An 8,478-nucleotide genomic window follows, 5' to 3' on the forward strand; every position below is an offset into this window, starting at 1 on the left:
TCTTTTTTGGTTTTGTTTTAGAGATACAGCGTGGAAAGTCTACGCTGACCAGTGATCCACACACCGTACCACTATCCTGCACACACTAGGGACAATTTATAATTTTACTAAGCTATTTAGCCTACAAACCTGGACGTCTTTGGAGTGTGGGTGGAAGCTGGAGCACTTGGAGAAAGACCACGCAGGTCACGGGGAGAACGTACAAACTCCGTACAGATAGCACCCGTAGTCGGGATTGAACCTGGGCCTCTGGTGCTGTGAGGCAGCAACTCTACCGCTGCACCACCGTGCTGCCCCACAGCTGCTCCACCTCTCAGTCAGACCGTTTATCTCGGCACCATTTAATGCCATATAACCATATAACATATAACACTACCATTTACCTACGCCATATTATCAATTCTGTAATATCAAGGCCAGTCACCTCGGTGTTGAACTGGTCTCAAGGACTGGTCTCCGTAGCCACTTGGGCAGAGAATTCCCTGCATTTCCCATCCTCTGGGTGTTAAGCTGCTACAGTTCAGTGAAGTTTGCTTTACATTGAATGATGGATTCTGCGGGCAATTGATGGGAATTTGTGAGGAACTAGTTGCAAGGAAAATTTGTGAGAGCTGGCATTGATTTGATGTGTTGAAATGGCCTATGTTATAAGGAAATATGAAGTATGGAAAAGTGACTTTTCTGCATCACATATTTGTAACTTTGACGTGTATGTTGTGAAATAAGTAGCTGCGAGTAGAATTAAAAAGCCTCCAAACTTGAAAATAAACTTGTTTTTAATTTCTATTCCTAGATGTTGTTGCAGAAGATGAAGGAAATGGAATCAGCTGTGGAAAGGTACAGAGCTGAGCTGTGGCAGTTTCCAGACTGCATCAACTGCTCACAACGATAGAGATAAATAACTCATTTAAGGGCCTGTCCCACTTGGCGATCTTTTTCGGCGACTGCCGGCATCATATCAGTGTCGCCAAAACATTTTGAACATTTCAAAATCCAGCGACGACAAAAAAAATGTTGCGACAGTTGTAAAAACACCGCGATTCATACATCATCACGCCGCGTCACGCCACAAATGTTTCGGTGTGGATGTTGTCGGCCACAGTATCTGCTGATGCATCAAGATGCCCCTGGGGTGCGGCACGGCACCAGGTTTGCCTGTGGCTGAGCTGTGAGCAGTATAACGCTGATGCTGTGTGTTTCCAGCCAGGATTGGAGAAGGAGCAGACCCTGGGGGGGGGGGGGGGGGGTTGCTGCGTGAAACAGGTCAACGTTGTTTTCAGTTTCGAGGTACAGCGTGGAAAAACGCTCTTCGGCCCACCGAGTCCGTGCAGACCAACGATCACCCTTACACCGACCGGTAGTCAGGATTGAACCCAGGTCTCTGGCGCTGTATGGCCGTAGCTCTACTCTGCACCACCGTGCTGCCTCTGCTCCTACACTCTGGTGGCTTGCTTTGTCCTGTCTGGGGCAGGTTTTGTCTGGGCCACAGCCAGACATAAAAACAGTATTTTTCCACGAGTAGTAACTCTACTAAACAGCCAAAAGTCTGTAGCCTCTTTTTACTCTGGTAGTTTATTTCCACATATTTAAATTATAATGTTTTATTTTTAATGGACAATGGCGCTGAGACAGCAGCAACGTGTGGGCCGAGTGGCCTCTCTCTCTGTGTACCTGCCAGCAGCCGCAGCAGACCATCCACCTTCTAGATAGAGAAACGCATCCCTGGCAGTGACCCGGTCCTAGTTCCCTCTGCTCATTGGGTGCTGACTCCACGCTGTAGCGAATCACCTCTGAGTCAAGGTTGGAGGAGAGAGCGAGATGCATTAGTGCGAGGCTTCGGCCGTGGGCTTGAATCAGCCCGTTCACGGGGTCTTTCATCGGCCGGCGGAGGCTTCATCATCGGGAGCCTTGATCGCCTCGATGCAGCAGTTTGATTTCATGCTGCAACGGACGCTGAAAGACACCGTGAACGGGCAGATTCTGCCCTTAGAAAGCGGCTGATAAAGTCCGGATGATAAAACATTGGGGGGAGGTTTGTCCCCCACCTCTCAAAGCATGGGGGGGGGGGAACACAATCCTGTACCCCAAGATTTCCGCCCCTGCACCAAGGGATCAGGGACTGTCAGTAAGTTCTCTCACATGTGTCTTTTGCTGAAAATTAAATATGTTTGGGAGGAGTTTGTGCATTGTGTAAGAAGAAAATGTTGATGCTGCAGATGCTTTACACCGAAGATGAACACAAAATGCAGGAGTAACTCAGTGGGACAGGCAGCATCTTTGGAGAGAAGGAATGAGAGGTGTTTCGGTTTGAGACCCTTCTTCAGACATATTATGGCAAATATTGTATTGACTGGAACAAATGACAAGTTACAAATAGAAAATTGCAAATCTGCAGGTGATGGAGGACTGAAACACAATGCTAGAAATACTCGGGTCAGGCAGCAGGTGCGCAGAGATACTTTTTTTAATTGACCATTCATACAATCTGGTCGATGATAAACATATTTTCAGATGCAAAGATAGGAAAACCGAGGAGAGCTGGATCGGTGGCTGATCTACTTGAAGCATCTACATCAAACTTGCTGAACCAATCCAGATTACAGATTGTAGAATCAAGAACCAGCGGATGCTGGTTTACCGAGGAAAGACACAAAATGCTGGAGTAACTCAGCAGGTCAGGCAGGTCCAGGAATGTTGCCGACCCACTGAGTTACTCCAGCATTTTATCTTTCCAGAATAGAAGTTTATTTTTCATGGCCACTTTATTCAAAATTTGTCAGTTGCCACAAAGCAAGCCTGTGTAAGTAAGCTTGTTCTCTCCCCATCCACGATGCTACATGGAGTAAAGCTGTTGCTCCCAGTATTTCCTGCTGTCATTTGAGATCCATGTTCCTCTCATACCTCAAAAACATCTCCCTTGTCCATGATAAAAGGCTTGTTATCTATGCTGTATGTAATTGAATAGAATGTCCTGACATCCATGATCAGCAGGATGTTTTAGGGCTGGTTTGTAGCTAATCCATCTTCTCTCCTGCCTACAGTACTTTCATACTGAAGCACAGGTTCCCTGATCTGTCGTCATGTTTTTTTGCTTTGTAGAATAAAGATGCTGCCGTTTACAAATTCATTGAACTGCGGGTGAATAGCAACTGGGGCCATCCAGAATATACTTGAGGTTATTGCTTATGTGGGTGCCAAGAAATTTGAATGAGTCAGTGGTGGATATTGGTTCGCCGGAGATGAGTAGGGGGGTCTTGGGTTGTGCCTTACGTCTGAGATCAATGATAAGTTCATGTGTTTTTGATGTGTTGAGTAGGAGGTTATTATCTGTACACCAAGTGACTGCTTTGTGTGTTTGAGTGTGGTATTCTGTTTCGTTGTTGTTAGAGATGAGACCTATGATGGTTGTGTCGTCTGCGTATTTATATATTTTGACTGAACTATACTGGGATGTGAGTTGATTTGTGTAGAGTGAGAATAACCAGGGTGACAAGACGCAGCCCTGAGGGGCTCCTGTACTGAGGTGCAGAGGGTGAGATGTGGTGTTACTGTATCCTTCACCCTCTGTTGTCTGTTCCAAAGGAAAGCTATAGATCCAATGACAGACAAAGTGATTTTCCGCAACAATGTCAATTTCTGTCATAAATGTTATAGTGTTTAAATTATTTATAATTATTTTATATTAAATATATTAGAATGAAACATCCTTAATTTTCATTTACGGCGGTGGTTGTGGGGGGAGGAGGTGTATTGGTGGGGGTGTGAGGACGGGGGATAGGGGCAGGTGGGGGGTTGAGGGGGGAGGGGGTTTTGTGTGGGCTGGGGGGTTGGGGTGGGATGGGGCTTGTGTGGGTGGGGAGGATGTGAGGTCTGCGGTTGGGGAGGGGGTGTGGGGGGGAGAGGAGGGTGGTATGGGAGGTTGTGGGTGTGGGGGAGGGGGCTGTCGGGGAGGGGGTTGTAGTGGGCTTACTGGTTCCCGGCCCCGTCTCCGACCGCACTCCTGGCTCCACCCGGCTCCAGACTCATGTTCTCCATAGATGCTGCCTGACCCACTGAGTTACTCCAGCACTCTGTGAAACATCACCTATCCATGTTCTCCACAGATGCTGCCTGACCCGCTGAGTTACTCCAGCACTCTGTGAAACATCACCTATCCATGTTCTCCACAGATGCTGCCTGACCCACTGAGTTACTCCAGCACTCTGTGAAACATCACCTATCCATGTTCTCCACAGATGCTGCCTGACCCACTGAGTTACTCCAGCACTCTGTGAAACGTCACCTATCCATGTTCTCCACAGAGGCTGCCTGACCCACTGAGTTACTCCAGCATTTTCTGTCTATTTTCCCTTCACCCATCTGCCCAAGCCCACTCTCCCCCCTCCTTTCCTATGTTCCTTTCCACCCATAAACCTCTCTCTGCCTTTACATTTCACTCCTCTGTCAAATCTGCTCTACTTATCTACATGCATTTTTCTTCTTCACGTTTTAGTCATGAAAAGATGCAGTGTGGAAACAGACCCTTCAGCCCAACTTGCCCACACCGACCAACATGTCCCACTCACACACGCTTGGCCCATATCCATCTAAATCTGTCCTATCCATGTACGTGTCCAAATGTCTCTTAAAGTCCCAGTCCCAGCCTTAACTACCTCCTCTGGCAGCTCGTTCCATACACCCACTTTGTGTGAAAAAACTACCTCAGATTCCTGTTAAATTCTGAAATATTGGTTATAGATTTGGTGCAAAAATGCTGCAAAATAATGCTCAGAATGCATCATTGAGCATCTAAAACCCCAGAGCTTAAGCGGGCCCTGGATCCCGGCATCGAGGGACTTCACGCTTCGCGCTCGTGATGTGCGCAGAACGCACATTATTTCACATTAAAATGTTTGTAATCCTGTCATGCCACCCCCCTTTTTGAAAAGCTTCATGTGGGCCTGCTACCCCCAATAACATATGCTCGAATTTTGCACAGTAATCTCTTGTGTGGGACTTTGTCAAAGGCTTTTTGAAAGTCCAGATACACCACATCCACTGGATCATCGCTTCATCTCTCTCAACACAAAGTAAATTTTGCAACAGAACCACATCTCCAGTGGGCACAGGAACACGGGTTTCGTAGCCCAATCATGGATTGCTTTCTTCCCCTCTCCTTTCTTTAGCTTTCCAATTAATTCCTGAAGACTTCATGCAGTCTCGTGAGAGGCTTCTCAGAGCCTCTTGCAAAAGTCACCTCCAGCACAAAACTCTGCTTATGCTCACCTGGCCTTGCCTTTCCCCTCCACCAGCCAGCCAGCTGCTTGCTGCTGCCTCTCCTCCTCAGCCTTAAACCTGGCTCATGACAAACCCACAAAGGTGGCCGGCCTTGTCATGACCTCTGGCGCTGCCCACCCAGGCACACTGGCGACAGTGCAAGCCCGCCCACCCTCCAGAACCAGTCATCCCACCGCCACAGACAGACAAAGTGTTTTAGAAGGAACTGCAGATGCTGGAAAATCAAAGGTACACAAAAATGCTGGAGAAACGCAGCGGGTGGGATGCAGCAGCATCTATGGAACTTCTTCAAAGTAGGCATACCTTGAGATTTCGCAGTGGAGTAGACAAAGTGTTTTAGAAGGAACTGCAGAAAGACACCTTGCCAATACACAGCCGTGCGCAGTGTGCCGGCTTCCATCCCGTCCCCTCTCCCAGAACGTGCGGCCAGGGCTTCTGTCGGGGAGACGGGTCCGCCACATTGACCAAGCCATGGCTCGCCCTGCAGCCGCTCACTGGTGTGAAGGAGCTAAATTCACCCCTGCCCCCATCACAGAGTCAGTGAATCTTACCATAGCGGTGCTCGCTGTGACCACTTGATTGGCAGAGCCGGCAATTGTGACTTTGAACATTTTGCTGAAGATTTTTTTCTCCTTCCTGGAAGTTTCAGTTGCATTTGGGTTGAAATGCGAGCAGCGTCCTCCTCTTTTCCCTTGAAATAAAGGAAGGCATTTAACTTGAGTGGTCCCGTCAACACACACACACACACACACACAGAGTGAGAGAGGGCAGCACTTATGCAGCTTTTATGCAAAGGTGAAGAGGAAGTTTTGTCTTTTCTTTTGAACTTTGAAAATCTCCCAAAAGGGAAGTGCACCGTTCCCAGAGGCTGTAATACTGGGTTGATGCGTGGAGTGGACGGAGCAAGCCCCTATTCCATCTCCCTGTTCCAAAATCAATTTAATATATGGTCCCTAGATAAGGGACGTATCAGATATTAAACTGTTTAATTTCAAAATAGACTTTATTCAATAATAATAATAATATCTTTTATTGTCATTGCACGTCAGTGCAACGAGATTTAGTATGCAGCTCCAACCGATGAAAAATAAAAATAAAATAAATAAATAAGCTGTGTGTCGTGACCATCCGAGGGAGACTGTCCAGGGGGGGTGGGTGGGGGGCGCTCAGCAGGGCCGGTTCAGAGCCGCTGTAGCTCTTGGAATAAAGATGTTTCTGAGTCTGGAGGTTCGGGCGTAGAAGGCCTTGTAACGTCTGCCGGAGAGAAGTAGTTCGAACAGTCCGTTACAGGGGTGTGATGAGCCTTTATGGATGCTGACGGCCTTCCTGAGGCACCGTGTGTGGTAGATGCCCTCCAAGGCTGGTAGCCTTTACATTTGTCAAATTCCGCCGCGGTAAGGAATTTGACAAGGCTGTAAGGAAGCGGCCGTTCCAGGGTTCCCAAGCCGCTGAGAGGACTCTCCCGACGCCGGAGCAACATCACCCGGCGAGAACGGCCTGGAACATCGGGCCTCCGTAGAGGTATCTGTGGAGGCCTCAATAGGCCCGACTATGGGTGAACTGGGGATGGGGGCTGGACATTGTGCCTTCCCTCATAATGGAAACCATTGTGGGGGGATGTTTTTATGTTAAAGATCTTTATTATTGTTATGTTTTGTATTACCCTTTCTGGCTTAATCCCTCCCTTCACCACCTCCAGTTTAAATTCCAGTTGGAATATTTTGGAGGACCAAGCAACCAAGAATCAAGAACCAAGAGGTTTTAAATCAGAGTTTTCCCTCTCCTAGATGGACTGCCTTCCCAGGCTGACGAGCCCCATCTGCCCGAGACGCGTGGGGACGGGAGCGTCTACCTTCCCGTGCAGGTCTATAGCACCTGCCCACTGCCCGGAATTGTGATAATTTCCGTACTCAACATTTGAAAGAGCTACGCAACAAGGTGCTGGAATGGAAGAGGTGATTACACCACAAGATAGTATTTCAAATGTATCTACGCAAAGATCAGGACATAAATCTGGTTCTATAACCAGTTCAGGGCCTCTGCTCGAATGGAAGTTGGTTGATCTAGCTGCACTCTCAATAGAATCGAATACCTTGGAGAAGAAACATGAGATTGAGCGACAAGAAGAACAGTTGCGAGAAGAGATGAGGCGGCAAGAAGAAGAGACGAGGTGTCGAAAAGAATACCTGGCACTAGCCACAAAAAAAAAAATGGCGACGGCGCGATCACATTGCGACGCCCCGTGTCTCCCAAGAATGGGAAATATAACAACAATTCCCCTACCTGTTTCAAGGATGCTCACTCGGAGCAGTCTTGTATCCATTTTGTACAGCCGACAGGAACTTCTGGACTTCGGTTCCTGCGGCTGCAACAACTTTCTGGGCGATCTCCGTCTTCCTCCTGAGCTCGTCAGAGCAACTGAGCACCCGAGCCACGGTGCTGCAGAAAGTCAGTGGACCCGCGGGGCTGGAGACCGCCAGTGGACCCGCGGGGCTGGAGAAAGCCAGTGGACCCGCGGGGCTGGAGAAAGTCAGTGGACCCGCGGGGCTGGAGAAAGTCAGTGGACCCGCGGGGCTGGAGACTGCCAGTGGACCCGCGGGGCTGGAGACCGCCAGTGGACCCGCGGGGCTGGAGACCGCCAGTGGACCCGCGGGGCTGGAGACCACCACCGGAGCCATGGAGACGCGGAGCAACGGAGCGGCAAGAATATACCAGCGCACACCAAGCCAGCTCGGTCGACCGGAAGCACCAACAGACGACGATGCATAAGAAAGCACCGCTGGGGACGGCAGAGGGGGGGTTAAAGGCCAGGTTAGAGCTAGCCCCACACAGGCTAAGGTTAGAGCTAGCCCCACACAGCCAGGTTAGAGCTAGCCCCACACAGGCCAGGTTAGAGCTAGCACCCACACAGCCAGGTTAGAGCTAGCCCCACACAGGCCAGGTTTAGAGCTAGCCCCACACAGGCTAGTTAGAGCTAGCCCCACACAGCCCCCAGGTTAGAGACTAGCCCCACACAGGCCAGGTTAGAGCTAGCCCCACACAGGCCAGGTTAGAGCTAGCCCACACAGGCCAGGTTAGAAGCTAGCATCACACGGCTAGGTTAGAGCTAGCCCCACACAGGCCAGGTGTAGGCTAGCCCCACACAGGCCAGGTTAGAGCTCGCCCCACACAAGGCCACAGGTTAGAGCTAGCCCCACACAG

General features: G+C 49.5%; 1 pseudogene; it reads right to left on the minus strand.

Moving 5' to 3' along the window:
• Window positions 1-6,122: 6,122 nt before the first annotated feature.
• LOC116970525 lies at window positions 6,123-6,303 on the minus strand (annotated as a pseudogene).
• Window positions 6,304-8,478: the final 2,175 nt, after the last annotated feature.

Source organism: Amblyraja radiata, unplaced genomic scaffold, assembly GCF_010909765.2.
Source record: "Amblyraja radiata isolate CabotCenter1 unplaced genomic scaffold, sAmbRad1.1.pri scaffold_993_ctg1, whole genome shotgun sequence".
NCBI lineage: Eukaryota > Metazoa > Chordata > Chondrichthyes > Rajiformes > Rajidae > Amblyraja > Amblyraja radiata.